The sequence below is a fragment of the Haemorhous mexicanus genome, chromosome 29, assembly GCF_027477595.1.
Source record: "Haemorhous mexicanus isolate bHaeMex1 chromosome 29, bHaeMex1.pri, whole genome shotgun sequence".
Lineage (NCBI taxonomy): Eukaryota > Metazoa > Chordata > Aves > Passeriformes > Fringillidae > Haemorhous > Haemorhous mexicanus.
The window spans coordinates 3,149,588-3,170,838 of record NC_082369.1 but is presented as its reverse complement, the minus strand read 5'-3'; the positions used below and the strand labels follow the sequence as shown (position 1 = coordinate 3,170,838).

Sequence of the window (21,251 nt, the reverse complement as noted above, 5' to 3'; positions counted from 1 at the left end):
CACGCCCTCTCACGGCGAGACGGCTTCTATTGGATAGTTTAGGTGTCTATTAGGCCATCTCGCTGTCTATTGACTGAGTGGAGCGAGGGGGGCGGGACATCGGCGAGGGGGCGCTGCACGGGAGGCGGAGGTAACGGCGCGTGATTGGCTGCGCGCGCCACGGGCGGGGCGGGGCCTGGCGGGGCATCGGCCGGCGGGCGCTCCGCAACCCCTCACTGCCCTCGGAGCCGCCGGTTCGAGTCCCGCACCCGCGCCCCGCCCGGCTGAGGTAACCGGGGGGGCCGGGGGAGGAGCGGGGTGTGAGCGAGTGCAGGGAGGGAGAGACGTGAAGAGTCATGGAAAAACACGGGCACGTCCGTAGGGTGCAGCCCTGGGGCTGGAAGCAGCGGAGGGGCGGCCACAGGACCACCTGTGGGACCCCCGGGGGCATCCCGCCCGCAGAGCTTCGCACAGAGCTCGGTGCTGAGGGAAAGTTTTAATTAAAAACTAATTATAAATCCACCACCAGTAGTGCGGTGGGTCCCTGAAAAGTCGGGCTCTGGAGTTGTGAGCTGGTTTTGTAGGGAGTGTTTGGGCTGGTCTCCTTTGGCCTTGCTGTGGTTTATGGATTTATAGAAATAGGGATGGGGAGTAGTTGGTTTGTGGGTGTAGAATGGAATAAGGATGGGAAATAGTTGGTTTATGGATTTATAAGGGGAGGGGGAATAGTTAGGTCAAGGATTTATAAGGGAATAGGGATGGGTAACAGTGAGTTTATGGGTTTATAGTGGAAAAGGGATAAGGAATGGATGGTTTATGGATTAATAGGGGAATAGGGATGGGAAAGGTTGGTTCATGGATTTATAGTGAAATAGGGATGAGGAAAAGTTGGCTGATGGATTTATAATGAAATAGGGAAGAGGAAAAGGTTGGTTGATGGATTTATAAGGGAGTAGGGATGGGAAATAGTGTATTTATAGGGGAATAGGGATGGGGAATGGTTGGATTGTGGATTTGTAGTGAAATAAGAATGGGGAAGAGTTGGTTAATGGATAATAGGGGACTGGGGGTAGGGAGTGGTTGACAGTGATGATCTTTTAGGCTGAAAAGGTTTTTTTGCTGTGCCTTCACTAAGAAGTGGGTAAATTCTGGTTGTTTGCACAGCAGAAGTTGGACTCGTCCCTGTAACGGCCAAGCCATGCCCTCTGCTTTCCATCTCCTGCCAGGGGCTTGGAAATCCGAGGCTCGGGGATGTGGCTGGGTCTTTCTGTAGTCCCACAACAAGAACAGTCAGAGGAAAGGATGGGAATTTGGAAACAGGACCCCCCCACTGCTCTTCTGGATAGGATTGATGGAAACAGCTTCATGCCTTGGGGGTGAGGGTCAGCCCTCAAAATCCAAAAGCCTTCAAAATCCATCTTGAAGGAGGAAATGTGCACAAAAAGCTAAATAGGTTGTCAGTCCCGTGGGTTTGGGAATCAAATCTTTGGCTGAGCCATTTCTGATAATTTCAGCCTGAAAACCAAGGCAGAGCCACATCCAGGGCACATCCTGAGCAGTAGATTTTATCTTGTATAGAAAGAGAATTCAAAAAAATAGTATAAGTGGTGGTGTTTGCAGGCAGGGATGCCTTGTAAGTTAAGTGGGGAAAGGTGTTTATAGTACCAAATAAAACTGCTTAAGAGACATTGTAATGGTTTTAAAAAATCATGGTTTTCCATTAAAAAACTTGTAGATGGCTGCTTTTCTTTTTTCTTCATCAACTCGGGCTGCAACACACCTGTTTTATTGCCTGCAGCTACCAGAGCTGCATTTGGCCACTTCTTAGGGGGCTTTATTACTACCTTATTTTTATTTGCTTGAAAATATCCCCATCCAGGAGCTCTGAGCACAATGGATTGATCAGCTCCACTTTGCAGAGGAATCGTTGTCTAAATCTGCACCCACCTTTTGTGTCCTGAAGTTGCTGGGATAACCCAGGATGGAACAAAGTGTCAAAATAAAAAAAGTGCCAAAATAAAACAGTGTTTGCTCTCCTGCAGCTGAGAGGAGAAGCCTGGCCTGGCCAGCAGCCAGGGAAAAAAAATCTGGGAGTCCTGGAAAGTAAAAGGGATGAGAAGAAAGTCCTTTTCCTGCTGCAGGCATCTGCCCTTAGCTCCCAGAACACGACATAAGCAGAGCTTGTGCTCACCTCAGCCTCGAGGGTGTTGATTTATGGAGGGGAAACTCTTCTGTTTAATGCATTGCCCAGAGTCCAGCCTGAAACAATGGGAGAGCTGCAATTCCGGAATATCCGGAGCACATCAGAGGAGATTTAGCAATTCCTGGTTTGTGTGTTGTGGTAGGCAGGTTTTCCTGCTGGGGGCTGAAGGTGTCAGGGGGTGGAAGGGCCACGTTAGCATTCAGTGGTAGATTTCATTATTTCCAATAATGGCATTTATTATTCCTGTAGTAATCCTCCTGTAATTCCTTATAATGGCTCTGTGTGAGCAGAATCAGCGCTGCAGCTGTTTCCTCTTCCCTGAGAACTGGGAACAGCTTTGCCCTTTGAATCCCTGTCACCTCCATGGTCCATCACTCCATTTCACAGCTGAGTGCCTGGAGAGCTCTGCAGAAGCCCAAGCAACCTGTGCTGGGTTTGTGTTAAACACCACGGGGGATTAGTTCCAGCTGCAGTTTTGCTGAGATAGCCCAACTTCCACTTTAGCAGGGACACCGATTCAGAAATCCTCACACAGAAGCCTCTGACTCACAATTTCGGGATTATGGCTGAGGCAGTTGGAGATGCTGCCATCCCCAGCTGCTTTTTGCCATGACTGCCCTTCCTGTGGCAGAGTAACTCTGCAGCAGGGTTGTTGCTCCAGCTGTGTTCCCAGTTTGGCATCGCAGTCCCTGGCATTACCTAATTCAGGGGTCAGTGAACCCTGACAGTCTGAGCAGCCCAGCTCTGCTGTGGCACAGCAGCTTTCAACACACAGGGAAGATTCACAGAATCCCAGAAGATCCTGAGTGGGAAGGGACCCTCAGGGATGATCAGCCCAGCCCCTGTCCCTGCACAGCCACCCCAACACCCCCACCCTGAGCAGCCCTGAGAGCTTCTGGAGCTCTGGCAGCCTTGGGACCATTCCCTGGGGAGCCTGGGCAGTGCCCAGCACCCTCGGGGGGAAGAACCTTGCCCTGAGCTCCATGCCAAGCCCTGGCCCAGCTCCAGCCCTTCCTGGCCTCCTGTCCCTGTCCCTGTCCCAGAGCTCAGCCCCTGCCCCCCTGTGCCTCCCCTGGGGAGGAGCTGCAGCCCCCCAGGAGCCTCCCCTCAGTCTCCTGTGCTCCAGCTGAAGGAGCCAAGTGCCCTCAGCTGCTCCTCAGCCCCTTCCCCAGCTCCGTGTCCCTCCTTTGGGCACTCTCCAACAGCTTTGGATCCTTCTGATCTTGTGGTGCCCAAAGTGCCCCCAGCACTGGAGGTGAGGCTGCCCCAGGGCAGAGCAGAGTGGGACAATCCCTCCCTGAGCCTGGTGCCCCCCAGGACAGGGTGGCCCTTTGGGCTGCCAGGACACAGCAGTGACTCAGATCCAACTTGAGACTGACCAGGACCCCCAGGGCCCTTTCTGCAGTGGTCTGAGATGAGCCAGAACTGCTGTGATGCATGGAACAGTTGCTGTGCACATCCCAAGGGATGCTCCTGCCTTAGAAGAGCTCAGCTTGGGCACCTTGGTCTGGTTCTCTGGATGTCTGCTGATTTCCATCTGGGTCCTCTTTGGCTTTGGGATTTGCTGATGGACTTCTTTGTTCCTCAGACCCTTCCCCAGCTCCATGTCCCTCCTTTGGACACTCTCCAACAGCTTTGGATCCTTCTTTATTTCTTTATTACATTGCATTTTTACAACCATTGCAAACAGAGAATCTCATCCATCACGTTTATCCCAAATGCTGTGCAGGTGTCCTCAAACACACCAAGTCCTCCTCATTCAGCTACCACAGCCTTCCCCTCTCCAACAACTGCATTCCCAAGGACTCTCCCAGTCCCACAGCCAGGAGCTGGGGTCAGTTCTCAGCTGTTGAGGGAGCTCTCCAGAGAGCCCCAGCAAGTCCCAGTTGCTCTGTGCTCTTACTCCAAGCAGGTCACAGCAACTGGGCTGCCTGAAACCTCCTGGGAAAGAGTCTTGTACAGCCTGAGTTACTCAATAACCAGAGCAGTTAATGAGGAAAGGACAGAAGCACCAACAAACTGATCTCTGTTAAGGATCCAAGTTGAAATTGTTTCAGGCTGAGAAAAGCCAAGGTGTTGATTTTCCCAGATTTTCCTTTCTTAGTTTCCTTCTGCTTTTTATCCTCTTTTCACAAAAGGGGACTGAAACAATAGTTAAAATCACCAGTCAGTGATTCTTTGTCAAGTTGTTATGGGTTTTACTTTCTGAAATAGTCTGGAAGATGAGTTTATGGTGGCACAGGAAAAAACCAGATTAAAAACTGTTGTGAACATATTAGAGCAAGAAACGGGTGTGGCATAAGTAACTGTCTTCCTCTTCCCTGTGTTTTCAGGTGTGCAAGTGTTTGTGATCAGATAACACAAGATCAGTGCTTAGAAAGATGTTCAGGAGCTGAAACACTCATAAATCTCCCAAGGTTCTGAAATCCTGCACGTCGAAACCACAGCTCTGTAACATCATTTATTCCAAGAAGGAGAGATAAACCCTTCTGTCATTCAGGTGATTAAAGCAGGATTAAATCACACAGCTGCAAAAACTGCTGCTTCTGCCTGGTTTTCTGCCACTGATAGAGCTGAGGCTGCTCCTGCATCTGTGCTCTAGAGGAGCAGCAAAGCTCCAGGGAGGGGGAATGGGACAAAAACCCTTTTTGAAGAGTAGCAGAAAGCCCTGTGTGTTTTGTGCTGTGCTGCATCACGCTCTCAGGGCTCTCCTGGAAGGTGGAAATGGATGTTTGTGGCATTTAGCAGCATCAGGGGAATCCATCCTGCTCTGATTTGCTGACAGGGAAGAACATGAGAGAAAAGCATGAGCTCCCTTCCAAAGCATGTGCACTCCATGCATAGCACTGCCCATTTAGTGCCTCCCCAAAAATGGGAATGAAATACAGTAATTTATTGATTTATTGAAGCAGGCTTTCAAATCAAGGGGATCTGATGCCTTTTCTCTCAATTCCACTGCAAGAAGACTCTGCTTGTTCTTGCAGTTTTGAGAGGTGTTTGTAGATGCAGCCAAGCAGCAAAACAGGACAGAAGCTGAGGCAGAGATGTCCATCAGGACATGTTTTCATAGAAATCATTGTCTGTGATGACTTCACCCTCTCATTTAGCTGATTTTAGTCATGGAATAATTTAAATGTTCCTGTTGGTCGGCTCTCTGTGGAGACAAGGGACAGCCAAAGCTAGTGAGGCATTATCAAAACACTGGAGAGTAATTTTTCCACACTTATCAGACCTATATTTTATAAGTCTTAATAAAAAATGGCTCTTAAATCTTCCCCTCTCCTTCCTTAGTACTTCTGCTTCATCTCCTCCCAGGTAACAGTTAAGTACCAGTTATCTAATTTTAAATACTCCCCCACTAAATCACTCTTTAGTGTGTCAGAATCTATTCTGATCTTTGTGGGACAAGTAATTAGAACACCTTTCCTAGCTGGAAAAACTCTCATTTTCATTGTCATCCCCGTGAGAATGGTTTCATTTGAAGGTCAGGCTTTCTGCAGACCCACTTGTGCTGGAAGGAGACTCTGCCAAATGAAGCCAGAATTTTTAGGTGTTTACCAGCACAGGGAAGAATTTATTTTTCCAAGATCTTTGTGAGATACTGAACTAGAAGAAAACACTCATCAGGCCAACAAAAAAAAGCCTGTGCTCTCACAAAAAAAAAAAAAAAAAAAAAAAAAAAAAACCTTTGGATCTCTGTTTTTCCACTTCAAAACAGCTGGCATGGAGAGGGATTGAATGCAGATGAGGTAACAGATGTTTAAAATGCTGTAAATTCTCATTTATCTGAATTAAGGGTGGAATCCAACATCAGCTGGGCACCTGGGAAAGGCTGAGTTGTTCTTTTTGAGTTTGCAGGATCAAACAGAGCAGTTTCCACATAAAAAATAATGTGGGGCAGAGGGAGGAGGTTGAAGTGGGAACAGGAAATCAGCTGGAAAGGGGCTTGGCCAAGAGCAGGAGCCACAAGGAACACTCAGAGGGTGGCACCTGATGATTTCTGGGAAGTGTGCTGGGGCACTTTGATGTTATGGGTCTGCAATTTAGGGATAATGTTCCACAACACTGATCCCTGTATTGATTTTTCTCTGGCTGTTGCTGCCAGTTATGAACAAATGGCCCTGAGGAATTTGGAGGTGGTTGCAACACAATGGAGTGAAAGACATTGCAACAGCCTTCCCTCCCCACCCCATTTTCTGTTTCGTTTCTGCTGGGCCAGAGGCAGCTCAGCCCCAACCCCTCTCCCGAGTTACCCAGAGGTGATGGAGGTTGGATTATGCTCTTTTCTGAGATTTTTCAGAATTTTCTGAGATTTTTCATGCCCTTTTCTCAGCTGCCCAGAGATGGGGCAACTGAGAGGCGTTTTAAAAGTTTTTATTCCATTTTCAGCCTCATGTGAAGGGTGAGACAATACAGATGTTATAAATCAGAAGCCATCTATTTCCTAATTACAATACATTTTAAGCATTTCTTGTCCTATTGTCTTAGCTACACCATGCTGTAAATACCTTAAAGCAAATCATCTAAAATTACCCTTCATGGGTAAATTTCTTCATTTAAAGAATTTTCTACAAATCCATTTCCCACATTGGAGCTCTTTGTCTTGCTGAGGAGTCACAGAGGAGAGTTAATTTGGGGAGGGAGTGAAGCCCTGTCCCTCCTGTTTGTATGGAAAGGGTGTTGGGGTCCTGAGCACACCCTTTGCAAACCCCTCACAATCAATCCCATCATAATCAGCATTTCAGGCTCCCTGGAATTCCTTCATGAACATTTTCCTTCCCCTCTCTTCCTTGCTGGAGCCTGTGTGGTGGATTTAGGAGTTTATTTTTTGTTTCCATTCCCTCCCACCCAGAATCCACCACCATTCCAGGTTTCCCTGCAGGACAATCCCCTTGCCCAGCCTGTGCTGGGAAGGAGAAGGGGAAGGGGAATGGGACAGCCTGGCTTGTTTTCCTCCAGTTCCTCTTGTGCTTGGCTCAGGCAGCCTCAGGGATGAGGAAGTGCCCGGTGCAGCTCTGCTTTTGTAACCCCTAATTTCGTTTGGAAATGTTATCCAAACAAACAGCTGCCAGCAGGATGAGCGTTAAGACCTGTGCAGAGGCTGCTCTGTCAGAAACCAGCTCAGAGGGAGCTGTGCCTGCTGAAACATCTCACCCAGCAGCTCATTAACGTGGAGATACTCAAAGGAGACTTCCCCCCCCATTAGATCCTGCCTGTGATAAGAGCATTAACGAGCATATTTTCCCATAAATAAAATGAGCAGGCCTGGAGGGCAGGGAAGGTTATTTTGCCTGGAATCAGTTCTATCCCACACTCAACCCTTGGAGAACTGGGGCTGAGGGAGCCAGTTCACCCTGAGAGCCAGAGACCAACAGGCTAAGGTGGATTTCTTCCAGCTCTGTGTGCTTTATTTGGGGGATAATCCACATGGATTCTGTCACTGGCCAGAAATCCCTGTGCTCAAGGCCAGGACAGCCCTTGGGGTGCTGCAGGAGGAACAGGAAGGTCCAACTTTGGTAGAAAGTTTCTTTTGCCAGGCTGGTTTTTGAGCTGCAGGAGGGACAGGAAGGTGCAGCCTGGGGAAAGCTGCTTTGGCCAGGCTGTTTATTGAGCTGCAGGCGGCCTCGTGCTCTCTGCATCCGTGTCTGAACCAATATTTACTCAGGGCTCTGTGTACTGGGATTGTCAGCAATCCCTGCAGTGAGAGCAGGGCTGGAGCCTGCCCAGCTGAGCAGCTTCCCTTGTTTACATCTTTTTTAAAAATACTCCTGACTTCCAGGCTGCGGAGAGGTGGCAGCGTGACAGCTCCGGTGAGCACCAGCCCTCCCTGCAGCAGACTGCCCACCCCAGAGCCTCTGCAGACAAAAATCCCCTCTGGAAGGGGCTGGACAGCAGACCCCCAGCCTGGGCAGGCCTTGGCATCTCCCCAGGGAGTGACAAACCTGCTCTGGAAGTGACAAACCAAAGTCCAAAGACTCAGTGCTCCCTAAGGGACTGGCACTGCCATTAGAGGAGCACCCAGGCTGCCACCACACTCAGGAGTGGAGGCTTTAAAATGAAAGCAGCTCTAGTTCAGCACCAGAATGTTCCAGTTTTATTTATGAAGCTGTTCTAGATACAGATTAACTTCCCCTGCCTCCTGTTGGTCATTAACTCTGGGAGAAGCTGAGGTTTGAAGGGTTCATTGCCCCAGCAGAGGGGTGAGCAGTGCAGTGTTTCACAGCCACGCTCCTGTGGTGCCTGTCCTGGTGTTTCCAGAGAAACCAGACTCCAGGGAGCTGGTTATTCCCATGTGTCCTGCTCTGTGTGTCACACAGCCCCCCTGACTCCTCTTTGGGAGAGCAAACCCCACTTCCAGCAGAGCTGAGCACGTGCCCTGAGCTCTTAATGGGAGCAGCAGATTTCCTGATGTGCTGGAAGATAAAGAGGTGGCATAAGGAAGGTAAAGACCCTTGAAATTACTGCTCAGGCTTGGAGCTGTGACCTACTTAGTTTGATTTCCTGCTCACAGTGACTTTTGCCAGCTACATCAGGTGATGAGCTGAAAATCTCCCTCCTCAGAGGTGTGTGGAAGACTGGGAATGGCTGTGAGTACTGGAAATAAACTGGACAGGAGCTGAGATTTCATTGTGAAATCTGTTTTCTGGGGTATTTAGCACCTTTCTGATTCCCCTTATAAATGTTTGTCTGTTTTTGGGTCAGAGTTTCCCTGCTGGGTTGTCCAGTGAGTAAATCCTTTCAGATTTTGGTGGTGCTCTGCCTTCCTGCTCCTTCCCTGCTCTCTTGTTTTACAGCACTTTCATTTCCCAGCTCTCAGTTCCTTGTTCCTCTCAACACTCCTGTGTTTGTTTGGCTTCACACACAGCCTCACCTGGCTCCAGGATCATGGACTGGCCACTCTCAGCCCATCTTCAGCCTCCTTGGGCTCTTTAGGGAGGAAAATGTCACCAGGAATCCTGGAAGGAACAGGATGTGACAGGAAGCAGTGGCAGTCAGCAGCTCAGGCCTTAGCAACGTGCACAGAGCCACCACTCTGCAGCTCTGCTAAACCCAGGCTCAGGCTTAACTTAAACCTGATCCCTGCAGGGCAGATCCCACAGCATCCCTGGGGCCACGGGTGTTGTTTTTTGTTTGTTTGGTTTGGTTCTGGGGGGTTTTGTTTGGGTTTGTTTTTGTTGTTGTTGTTGTTGGGGGGGGGGGGGCTTGGGGTTTTTTGTTGGTTTGTTTTGGGGTGTTTGTTTGTTTGTTTGTTTGTTGTTGTTGTTTTGGGGTTTTTTTCTTTTTTTGAGGTCGGAAGAGATCTTAAAGATCATTGAGTGCAACCTGAGCCAGGTTTGTGTGTTCAGGCTCCCCCTGTGGCCCTGTGCTGCCCCTTTGGAGCTGTGATTCCAGCAGGAACCACCCGTGATTGGGAAGCTGAGGGTGGCAGAAGGCAGAGCTGAGGTGGGAGCTGATCTCGCTCTGTTGCTCCCTCCCTTCTCTGGGGAAGATGGACTGGGGGGAGTTTAGGTCACTTTGAAAAGTCTCTTTTGTAAATAATGTTCCAAAGCAAAATGTGCCTTTTAACCTAAATTATCTCTCCTATTCCTATCTCAGCTCCCCTTTTTTTTTTTTTTATTTTATTGATCTCCTTGTCACCTTTAAAAGTATGGGAGATCACTTTGGCACTGATAATCATGTTTAATTCTCTTTTCTGTCCCATCTGGCTTATTTTCTCATGGTTTCCTCACTGTTTGGCATTGTCAGGTTTATGTTCTGCAATTTTAAGCTTTTAACTGTGATCAGGAATAATCCTGCTGGGGCAACTGGATGCTGTTCCCCATGTTATGTGGCTGCAGGATATCAGTTTATAGAAAACTGGATTTATTTGATCATTGTCAGGGTGATGGACAGGAGCCACCCCCGTCCTTGCCATGACACAATGGCACCAAAACTCTGGTTATTTGTAGAGTTGCTCTCAGTGTCCCTGGGACCTAGAAAACTCTGAATTTTAACAACAAGCCTTTCCTGAGGCTTCCATGTAAATCAATGCAAGTAAAGTTAATTAATATGATTAATCCTTCATCGTTCTGGTCCAAACTGTGATCCCAAGGTTTGGACCAGGGTGTTCAGCTGCTTCAGGAGGTGTTTCCAGGTGACTGTGGGATGTGCAGGGTCCTTGGGGTCCCTGCTGGCAGCCAGCAGCAGTTCTGTGTCCAGCTTTGGACAGAGGGGGCAGAGGAGCCCATTTTGGGTCACAGGTGGGGTTAGTTGCCATTCTAGGACAAATAACCCAGGATCCTGCCCTAAAAAAGGAAAGGATTTTCAGGAACCCTTCCTGACAAAGCTGTTCAGAAAACCCTTCAGAGAGAGGGATGCCAACCTTTCCCTACACAATCCCTTCCAATGCTTGCTGTGTTTAGAATGTGTTTGGGGTTTTCCCCTTAAATCCATGGCTGCTGTTCATCCCTCACTTCCCACGGGCAGGAGCAGATTCTCTCCAGTCTGTCCTCACTGGATTCAGCCAGGACACATCCAAAGTCTTTTCTTTCATCCAAAATAGTTATTAGTTCCAATGAGGCCTTTTTCCATGACTTTTTTTCCCCTGAACTCCAGGTATAACAGCTCTGACGCATTGGGAGGAAACTGGGATTTGGGAAAACACGCTGAACTTCATTTTCCTTGGAAATCAGCTATTGTTGCAGCTCTCCCAGACCCCTCCTTGACAGAATGTTTTGAAAAGCTCCCATTCCCAAGGCATTCCCAATCCTTGGGTTGACTTTTCATCTGGGAAGGTTTCAAGAGCTCTTGGTGCAGCTTTATGGGGTCATTGAGCATTCTCCACCTGCAAGGTTTGGCTTCCCAGTTTGGAGACTTGGATGTGGAATGTGTTTGCTGTTGGAGGGGTAGGGCAGGGAGGGACCCTCTGAGCCCAATCCTGCTGTCCACACGTGGTCCAAGGATTCATAAAGGCACAGAGCTCCCTCTTCAGCCCCCAGTGTGTCCCTTGCACAAGCTGGGAGCTCTCAGAATAACAAAGCTCCTCTTTAATTCCAGTTTTATTTATTTTAGCCATTTTCTTCCCCCAGCTGGTTTCATGCCAGCATTGTCTTCATGCTTAAATTGGCATCTTGGCTCTCTCTTGGTGCTTTTGTGTGTAGCAATCCAACCCCTTTGTTTTGGTAGGCAAAGCAAACTGAGACTTTCCTCTGTAAATCTTCCTTTCTGCTTTCCCTGCTTCTTGTCAAGGAAGCCTCTCAGCCATCCAGAATCATTCCCACACAAGTTATTTACAGAAGGCATCTCTCCACGACCACCTCAGTGCCATCACCTCTTAGGTAAAACCCAAGTGTTTCTAAATTCATTTGCTGGATGTTGCAAACGGAGCTAAAAAAGCACAAACACCCAAGCAGAACAAGGAGGGAAGAGTTTGGCACATCTACATGGCAGGGTTAGGATTTGACAAGGATCACAGAATCATGGAATGGTCTGTGTTGGAGGGACCTTAGAGCCCATCCAGTGCCACCCCTGCCATGGCAGGGACACCTCCCACTGTCCCAGGCTGCTCCCAGCCCTGTCCAGCCTGGCCTTGGGCACTGCCAGGGATCCAGGGGCAGCCCCAGCTGCTCTGGGCACCCTGGGCCAGGGCCTGCCCACCCTCCCAGCCAGGAATTCCTTCCCAAGATCCCATCTGAATGTTGGATCCTCACACTGGATCCTGTGATCCCTGTGGGTCTCTGCTGTGATGCTCTGCTGGAAGCTGCCTCCAGTGCTCTGGCAAAGGGATCCAAACCAGCCCTGGCTGAGCCCCTGCCTCGGGAGGATGGAGGTGGAAGGAGTTTGGTGGAAGGAAAACCTCACTCTGCACCACAAAAATGTTGCTTAGAGATCTCCCAGCAGGAGGCTGGGTCTGTTTAGCTCCTGTGCACTCATCTTTGCTAAGGATTCTTGTGGGGTTTTTTGTGGAAACTGGGGGCTTTTCATATTTCTTCACAGCCAGAGCTAGGGGTCCTCTTGGCTGGATTCCCACAAGACCAGAGGTGCTGTCCCTTCAGCCCTGAGTGCTCCCAGAGGGTTTAACAGGCACAGCCCAGGGAAGAGGAGCCAAAAGGGGCTCAGAAATGGTGCCATGACTTGATGTGCAAGAGCAGCAAAGCTGCCAGACCAAACCACACCTCCTGCTGTCCTGCTGGCCCCAGAGATGGACATTTCAAAGTTCTCTTTGGTTCAGAAGTCTGAAGCTCTTACTTGGGGCAGGTCTGGGCTATAAAATTTATCTTTTCACAGGTTTGACACTGGGGGAGGGGATTTCTAAGGACCCTTTCTCCTGGTGGGGGCTGAGGGTGAAGCTTGGAGTGGGGGATGAAATTCCTCCCTCTGAAGAGAGACGTGGGACAAGGACTGCAGGGACAGGCCAAGGGGAAATGGCTTTCACTGCCAGAGGGCAGGGCTGGATGGGATATTGGATGGGTGAGGGTGGGCAGGCCCTGGCCCAGGGTGACCAGAGCAGCTGGGGCTGCCCCTGGATCCCTGGCAGTGCCCGAGGCCAGGCTGGACAGGGCTGGGAGCAGCCTGGGACAGTGGGAGGTGTCCCTGCCATGGCAGGGGTGGCACTGGATGGGCTTTGAGGTCCCTTCCAACACAGACCATTCCAGCATTCTTTGAAAGGAGTTGGATGGGAAGGGAATCAGGGACCAAGGGGAAAAAGGATCCTGGCAAGGCTTTGCTTGACTTGGAGTTCACCCCCCTGTGCTGCAGGACTGACCCCACTGCCAGGTCCTGCTCCTGCCCCACCAGTGCCCAGCCCCCTTTGGGCTGTGGGGGATGGTGCTGAGGGTGCCCAGGGCTCCTTGCTCCCCTCTAAAGCCTCTCCCCAGGTGGTGCTGGGATCCATCCTCAGCACCAGCACACCCTGTCCCCAGGGAGCGACCCTTGGGTGGGGCAGGGGTCTCCGTGTGAGTGGAGGGGCTGGATCCCAGGAGAAATCGGGCACAAGGCTGAAGCAAAAACCGCTGTGAAGTCGCAGTGGCCTCCTTCCTCCCCCAGATTCTCTCTGCACCACAACAGAAGATGCCCCTAAACCCCAAACCCTAACCCACGGGTGCCTTCTCCTGTGCCACATCTGCCCCGTCCCCTCTCCCGTCCCTGGGCAGGGCAGGGGCTGTGCCCGGGCTGCCCGGGGCTGACTCAGAGCCGGCTCCAGCCATCCCCTGCCCAGGGAGCGGAGCTGCAGCATCTCCCCCGCTCCTCCCGTCCCCCGCACCTCGGCACCGGCGGCTGGAGCAAGACACGACCGGTCCCTGCATGTGCATCGCCTTTGTGTGCCGGGGATGAGCACCGACTGCTGCAGGGAAGCGTTTGAACCAGAAAAACCATGCGGGGCTCGATTGTTCCCTGCATCCGTGGAAAATTACTCCTGTTCGCTCTCCCCTTTGCTCCAGCAGCTCCAAAACATGCGGGGAGGGAAGGGGGAGGGGGAGGAGGAGGGAGGTGTCTGTGCCTTTGGGGTCGGAGCTGCCGCTTTTTTCTCTCTCTGCATCGAAATGATTAATTCTGAAAGCTCCTGCCTTGGTGTCACTGGGGCAGGCAAAGCAATCAGAAAGCGTTTTGGGCCCAGCCGCTTAAATGGCACTGGGGAAAGAATGGGAAGAAACGAATCCCCGCCATCCCAGCGACGCGGCTCCATCCCCCATCCCTCCCTCCCCTGCCCATCTGGCACAAGGAAAAGCAGATGGGAGAGGTGCCCGTGGCGGAGTGTGCTGGTCCCACTCCCGCGGGGGCTGTGCTCCATCCCTGAGCTCCTCTGGAGCTTCGGGGACACTTCCCTGGGCAGGGGAGGGCAGCAATGGACAGGGACAGGGACACACTCCAGTTCCCAGTCGCCATCCTGCAGCCTGTGGGTCCATCCCCCTTCCCATGACTCCCATCCTCCAGGCCTGCCCGGGCTGCCTCTTCCCCAGGGGTTTTTGCTGGGCTGCTCCGTTTTCCGTTCATTGCCTTTTTCAGACCCTGCTTTTTAAACCCGAGTTTTTGGCTCATTTGCTCGCCCACGTCCCTGATTCTTTTCCTTCTTCCTTTTGCATTCCCTCCTCCCCGTGCTCCCAGTGCTGCCCAGCTTTTCTCTTTACCTCCCTCTCTCACTCTCGTTGTATTTTCTTCTTGGTCCTGCCAACAACCTTCTGGAATGTAAGGAAAGGAAAATCCCAGGCCTACACAGCTGAGAAGCTTCCCTTAGGAACTGAGACTGGCTGGAATGACTTTCTAACTCCGTTTTCCTAAATTCTTTTTGAACCATGCCTTCCCTTGCCCCTGCATTCCCAACTGGATCCCTGGAGCTGTGGGACACACCCCAACCCCAGCTGCACTGCAGGGATGGAGATGGGAAAGCTCAGGGCAGAAACAGGAGCTGGCTCTGTGCTGGACCTGCTTTTGTCCCTAAAAACCAGGGAAAATCAGATATTGAAGTATTGACTGAGCAGTTGCTGCCATAGCCAGGCACTTCCAAAGGAGGAAGGCAGAGGCTTGGCTGGAGTGTTGTGAAAGGATTGAAGGGAAAGGAATGGAGTTACAGGCTGGGGGGATCAGGAATGATTCCTGGTTGTGAGAATGTGAAAGTGGATCATGGATGATTCCAGGTTGTGGGAATGCAAAGTCTGGATCAGGGATGATTCCTGGTTGTGGGAGTGCAAACACTGGATCAAGAATGATCCCTCATTATGGGGGGGGAATGCAGACCCTGGATCAGGGATGATTCCTGTTTGTGGGAATGGAAACATTGGATCAGGGATGATTCCTGGTTGTGGGAATGCAAACACTGCCTCAGGGATGATTCCTGGTTGTGGAAATGGAAACATTGGATCAGGGATGATTCCTGGTTGTGGGAATGCAAACATTGGATCAGGGATGATTCCTGGTTGTGGAAATGGAAACATTGGATCAGGGATGATTCCTGGTTGTAGGAATGCAAACACTGGATCAAGGATGATTCCTGGTTGTGGGAATGCAAACATTGGATCAGGGATGATTCCTGGTTGTGGGAATGCAGGCACTGGATCAAGGATGATTCCTCATTATGGGAATGTGAAAGTGGATCATGCACAGTCGTTCCTGGCTCTTGCAATATTTTTGCACCTGAGGGACTGGGGTTGGGCTCTTTTCCTTGTATTTTTGCCTTTCTGATTTGTTTTCTTCTGCTTTGAAATCCCTCTCATGCCCCTGGTACCTCCAAAATTCGGTGACAGCCTCTTCCCAAGGAGGTGGAGCATTCCAGGTCCTCAGCAGGGGCTGCCTGTGGGATGCTCCAGGGATGTGACAGGAGCCACCTGACTGCCATGGCAATTCCCTTCACTCAAATTCAGCTTTGTTGCAAAATCCTGACTCTGACAATGACCAAAGGAAAGAGGAATTGTAGAATCATGGAATGTCCTGAGCTGGGAGAGACCCATAAGGATCATTCAAGGAGCTGGAGGCATCTCCCTGTACAATCAGGAAGCTGCTCCTGACTTTCCTCTGCATTTCTTCACTTTTTTTCCCAAAACCTTGAGCTTTGAGTTTTCTCTGCAGTACCCAGGCCTGGTCAGGCCAGCAGGGAGTGGTGTTGAAAGTGTTTTATTTCAAGTTCTTTACAGCATTTGTGAAACTGCTGCTGAGCTGGAGAAGGTCTGCAGTGACCTCCTCTCCCTCCTGGCCTTTGGATTCCTCACTTCCCTCTTTTCCCTGGTAGTGGGGAGCTGCTCTGTTTAGTGGCTGGTGAATTCCTCATCAGAGGCATCCCCAGCAGCAGGTTTCTGTGGCTCTTGGAGTCCAAATTCCCTGCTTTGCTCTGGAATTATGGTGTGAGGAGCCAGGCTCAGCAGAGCTCTCTCCAACCAATCTCTTTTGCCAGCAGTCTCTCACAGCAAACTCCCTTCTCCCTTCTGCACAAACCCAGCAGCCTCTCCCTCCTCACTTCTGGAAATTCTTCCACTCAGGGATCAAGAATTGGGAGCTGAGCTCATGGGACCAGTTAGTTCTGGGATTGAAGCAATCCCACAGCATTTTTTCCATGTGAATAACACTGAGAATCCCTTTTTGGGCACACGTTGCCTCCCACCATGGGCACTGTTACACTGAGGGGGATGAGCAGGGCAGGGAAACCTCAGCAAAACTGGAGAAAGGTTCCCCTGGCAATGGGTGGGGTGGAAGTGTGTCAGTCCAGAGTGATTCTGTCAGTTCCACCAGAGTCAGAGCAGTGTCTGTGTCACCGACATCGTGGCCTTGACACTTTTCCATGTGGGATTCCAGCCTGAAGGACACAGGTCATTTAAGCAATAAGGAATTTCATGGCAGTGACCTTCATGCCAAGAGGCAGAACTCAGGGTAGGAGCAAAACCAGCAGCTGGAGGTTGGATCTAGGCTGCATCCTCCCATCCTGTGCCCGGGAGTTTCTTCTTTGTTTTCTTGCTGCACTTCCATCTTTGCCTCACTTAGTTTGTAAACCCCCCTTCCTTTGCACATCTCTGTATCCAAAATTGGCAGAAGTTCCTCAGCTTTCTCACTTATGCCATTTTCTGGCCTGTTTATATCCCATAAATCATGTCAGTGATGAGCTTGGCATGGGATGGGGAAGATTTTCATGGCAGGATCAGTTTCTCCCCTTTAATTAAACATTACAGGTTCCTCATGAACCCTCCCCCTGTGAAACTTTTTTGAAAAGTTTTAACAGAGTAATTTATGGGGAATCTGTTTTGATGTGCAGATCTGGGCCCCAGTTCTAGCCTTGCACACAATGCCAGAGCTCCTGTAAATCATCTGCCTTTGCTGGATATGCCCTGGCACTGGGAGTCAGGGGGTAAGGCTGGGCTGGGCAGAAGAGTGACCAGCTAGCCCAGCTTTGGGCTCTGGAGTCTGGATTTGGGGTCTCAGGTATGAATTTGGTGGTGGGTTGATGGTTGGACTTGATCCTAAAAATCTTCTCCCACCTGAATGATTCCGTGGTTCTCTGGTCCTGGGACAGAAGATCCCAATGGTGAAGATCCCAGCAATCTGCAGACCAGATCCCAGAGTCTGATTTCACAGACCCTTCCTCCTTTGGGTTTTAAACCCTTTTCCAGAGTATGGAACACTTGGCTCCCACAGCAAAGAGATCCAGGAGTGCCTTCTGCAGGCTCTGAAATCTCTGGGACAGGGACATGACTTCAGGATGGCTGGAGCTGGGCCAGGGCTTGGCATGGAGCTCAGGGCAAGGTTCTTCCCCCCGAGGGTGCTGGGCACTGCCCAGGCTCCCCAGGGAATGGTCCCAAGGCTGCCAGAGCTCCAGGAGCTCCCAGGGCTGCTCAGGGTGGGGGTGTTGGGGTGGCTGTGCAGGGACAGGGGCTGGGATCACTGATCCCTTCCCACTCAGGAACTCCAGGATTCTATGGAGGGACCTTGGCTGGATTTCAGCCTGTGACTTTCCAGTTACATCTGGACCCAAATTTCTGTGCTTTGAGGATTAGAGGGAAACAGCTCCTTCTCCAGAGCTCCCTGGGGTTGTTGTTTCTCTTCCAAGCTGACATTTCCCTCTCTTCAGCCTTTCCTCCCGGGGAAGCTTTGCCATTTACACCATTTGCTCCCACACCCATCCCTTTTTCTTGCTTTTCTGTCCCTTTCCAAGGGGACCAAGAGCTGCTGGCAGACATGGGGGGAAGGGGCAGGGGCTTCCTGCAAACACAGCATGATCTTTCCAAGCATCAGTCCTGCACCACAGCAATTCCCTGGCAAAGCTTTTTGCTGCCTTAAGCCCCGAGCTGACATTTGCACAGTGACATCCTCTGAGGCCTCTGTGCAGCTTTGGCTCCTTTACAGCCCAGTTCTGCAGAAAAGTTATTATTTTTTAAAGAACCAGCGTGGTTTTGGTTATAAATTGTGCTGTGACTTCGCCCCTCCTTCTGATAACTGTAACAGGTAAACTGGAAGGAAGGATAAGCATCCCTGGGAGGGGTGATTTTCCCATGGGAGTGGAAGAGGGAGATGCAGGGCCTGTGCCACATTGGCAGCGAGGCTGTCCCTGCACCCCCTTGTCCCACCCAGGGACATGGAAATAGAGGACAAAAATGGGAAAGGAAATTCCCCCAGGAAGTTCCCTTGGGCACAGCAGAAGTTGTCCCATGTGATGGAAACCCCAAATTTCACCTCCTGTCCTGCAGCTGCCTTGTCCAAACCACGGTGTCCAGGGACAAATCCCACATTGCTGAGGCAGGATGGCTCCAGGCAGCTCCCAACAGGGACAAGATGCCCTCTGAGGGGTGCCCAGAAGTTATTTTTTATAAAACCCCAAAAGGCTGACCATGTGTAGGATCTGTTCTGCAGACCCAGCCCCTGTCCAATCCCACTGTGGGTGTCAGATCCTTCCCAGCCCTTTTCCACAGCAAGTTTTTTCTCCTGTTATTCCCTCGGCTCTGCCTACTTCATCCTATTTATAGAATGCCTTTCATTGGAGTCTCCAGGCTTTTAACCTTTATTCTTGGAATATTATTCACTTCTTGGACCTGCCACGGAGCAATTACTCACCCAGGCTCCTCCCCAGCCTGAGTTTAAAAGGAATTCCCACGGGGCAGCTCAGGGTGTCGAGCTCCCCACAGCCAAAATCCCAGTTCTTCTTTGTGCCATGGCCTGTCCTGGCATGTCCCAGGTTCCCAGCCTGGCTCTGCTGCTCATTCACCTGCAGAGAGGCTTTGATGTTTCTCTGGTGAGATCATTCACCTCCCAGTGCAGGAGCAAAACACTCCCAGGGGGATTCTGGCGCTGCTTTCTCCAGGTTTCTTCCTCATTCTCTCTGTCTTGGTTTGAACAGACAGGTGTCTGCTAAGGAAGGCAGCAGCCTTCCTTGAAATGGAAAATGTAAACCCCTCTTCCTCCAAATTATTATAATTTTGAAATTAAGGGGCTCTCTGGCAAAGATATGGGAATAGGAATAACAGTTATTTAGTAGGAAAACTAAAAATACAAATGTAATAGTACAAACAAAAGAAAACAAACCCCTCACAGAGTGAGAGCAGGCCCTGCCCCTGTGTGTCAGGGTGGTGGCACAGTCCCATCCCAGGGGGGCTCAGGGTGGTGGCACAGTCCCATCCCAGGGGGGCTCAGGGTGGTGGCACAGTCCCATCCCAGGGGGGCTCAGGGTGGTGGCACAGTCCCATCCCAGGGGGGCTCAGGGTGGTGGCACAGTCCCATCCCAGGGGGCTCAGCCCTCCTGCAGTGCCAGCTGTGGTTCTGCTGGAGCAGGGATCCTGCACAAGGGGGGAGTTTTCCTCTGAAGGTCCAATGGAAAAGGCAGCTGCTCCTCTGGGAATGCAGTGGAAAGGCTGTTCTGGTATCCCAGAATCTCAGATTGGATCCAGGTAGGAATTCTTGGCTCCTCCCCTGGGCGGAGCATCTCCCCATGGGATGATGGAATTTGATCAGCCCTGCAGGGACACTCCCTGGCCATGGACAGCAGAGATCTCCTGGAGGGAGGATTGGCTGTGGGAGAGACAAAGAAAACTGCCCCATGGACAGAGGAGAACTGCTCCAGCTCTGACAGATGGGAATAGAAGACATACCCACTAACATCTTCCAACCTAAGACATCTTCTCATCACCTGCTGGGCCAGCACTGTGTCTGTCTGGGAATGTTTCAAAAACAGGTGGATGAGGCACCTGGGGACATGGCTCAGTGGTGGCCATGGTGGTGGCCTGATGGTTGAACGTAATCTTAAAAATCTTCTCCCACCTCAATGATTCCATGGTTCTCTGGTCCTGGTTACTGTGAGACAGAAGATCCTAGTGGTGAAGATCCCAGCAATCTGGGGGGGTTTTGTCCCCCAGCTGGATTTGGATTTTGTCCCAGCCATCTGGGGATGGCTTCTGTGAGTATGAAAAGGACAAATTGCCCCTTTCCCCCAGAATTCCTGCAGTACCTTCCTGGCCTTGTGGAGGGTGGGGAGGTTGTTGGGGATGGGTGTCCCTCCCTGGCTTAGGTGGTGTTTGGGATCCACCAACACCACAAGGGGCTGGTGGGGATGGAGAGGTCTCATGGCCCACTTCTCTGCAGGGCAGAGGGGGGTGGAGGAGAGGTGACTTCTCCTCTCCTCACTTTTGCTGTTGAAATCCTTGGGTCTCTAGACCAGGAAAGCACCTGCTGCACTGCAGGGGCCTGAGCCTGGCTCAGGGAATGTGTCCTGCAGGACCTGGCTCCTCCCTGAGCCTGGAAGATGTGGTGTTTGGATTTGGGGGATGCTGATGCTTGAGACTCCTACAGCATTTCCTATGGAAAAACCTCCTCATGGATTTCAGTGTCTCATCTGGGGCCTGGCTTGGGACTCAAGGAGGGAATTCTTTCAGGCTGTGGTGGGTATTTCAGTGAAACAGTCAAAGAAAACAACAGAAGGATTCCACTGGTTTTGGTTTAGCTCCCCCCAGCTGAGGCAGGCTGGGCACAGGTGGGGAGAGCAGGAGGGAATGGGGAAATTGTGGGTAGTGGTGCCTAAACACCGGTCTTGGAGCTGTGTTGGAGACTTAATGTCCCTTAATGTCCCTTCACTGGAGCCCAAAGGCACCACCTGAGGGCAGCTGAGCTAAAGTGGGGCTGGGAGAGGACACAGAGCTCCTGCCACGGCCCTGCCAAACCCCCTTCCACTGCTCTGCATCCATTTCCTTCCCAGGATGGAGCCTACACCGGGATCCAGGTCCTTGCTCCTCTTGTTGGCATCTACAAAGTCATGGAATCTTCACTGGCCACTTGAGGAGTCCCAAGACAAGAGATCACAGAAACCAAAATGGTTTGGGCTGGAAAGGACCTTAAATCCCATCTCATCCCACCCCTGCCATGCCCAGGGACACCTTCCACTGTCCCAGGCTGCTCCCAGCCCTGTCCAGCCTGGCCTTGCCAGGGATCCAGGGGCAGCCCCAGCTGCTCTGGGCACCCTGGGCCAGGGCCTGCCCACCCTGCCAGGGAACAATTCCTGCCCAAGATCCCATCCAGCCCTGCCCTCTGGCAGTGGGAGCCATTCCCTGGGTCCTGTCCCTCCAGGCCTTGTCCCCAGTCCCTCTCCAGCTCTCCTGGAGCCCCTTCAGGCCCTGCCAGGGGCTCT

The 21,251-nt window shown here is 51.2% G+C and overlaps 1 protein-coding gene across 1 annotated transcript in view; it reads left to right on the top strand.

Moving 5' to 3' along the window:
* Positions 1–210: 210 nt before the first annotated feature.
* LOC132339529 (cilia- and flagella-associated protein 251-like) overlaps positions 211–21,251 on the top strand; it is a 36,787-nt gene continuing 15,746 nt past the window's right edge. Inside the window, exon 1 of the mRNA XM_059869833.1 lies at positions 211–268. The gene's annotated coding sequence lies outside the window, so the exon portion shown is untranslated. The remainder of the gene's footprint in view (positions 269–21,251) is intronic.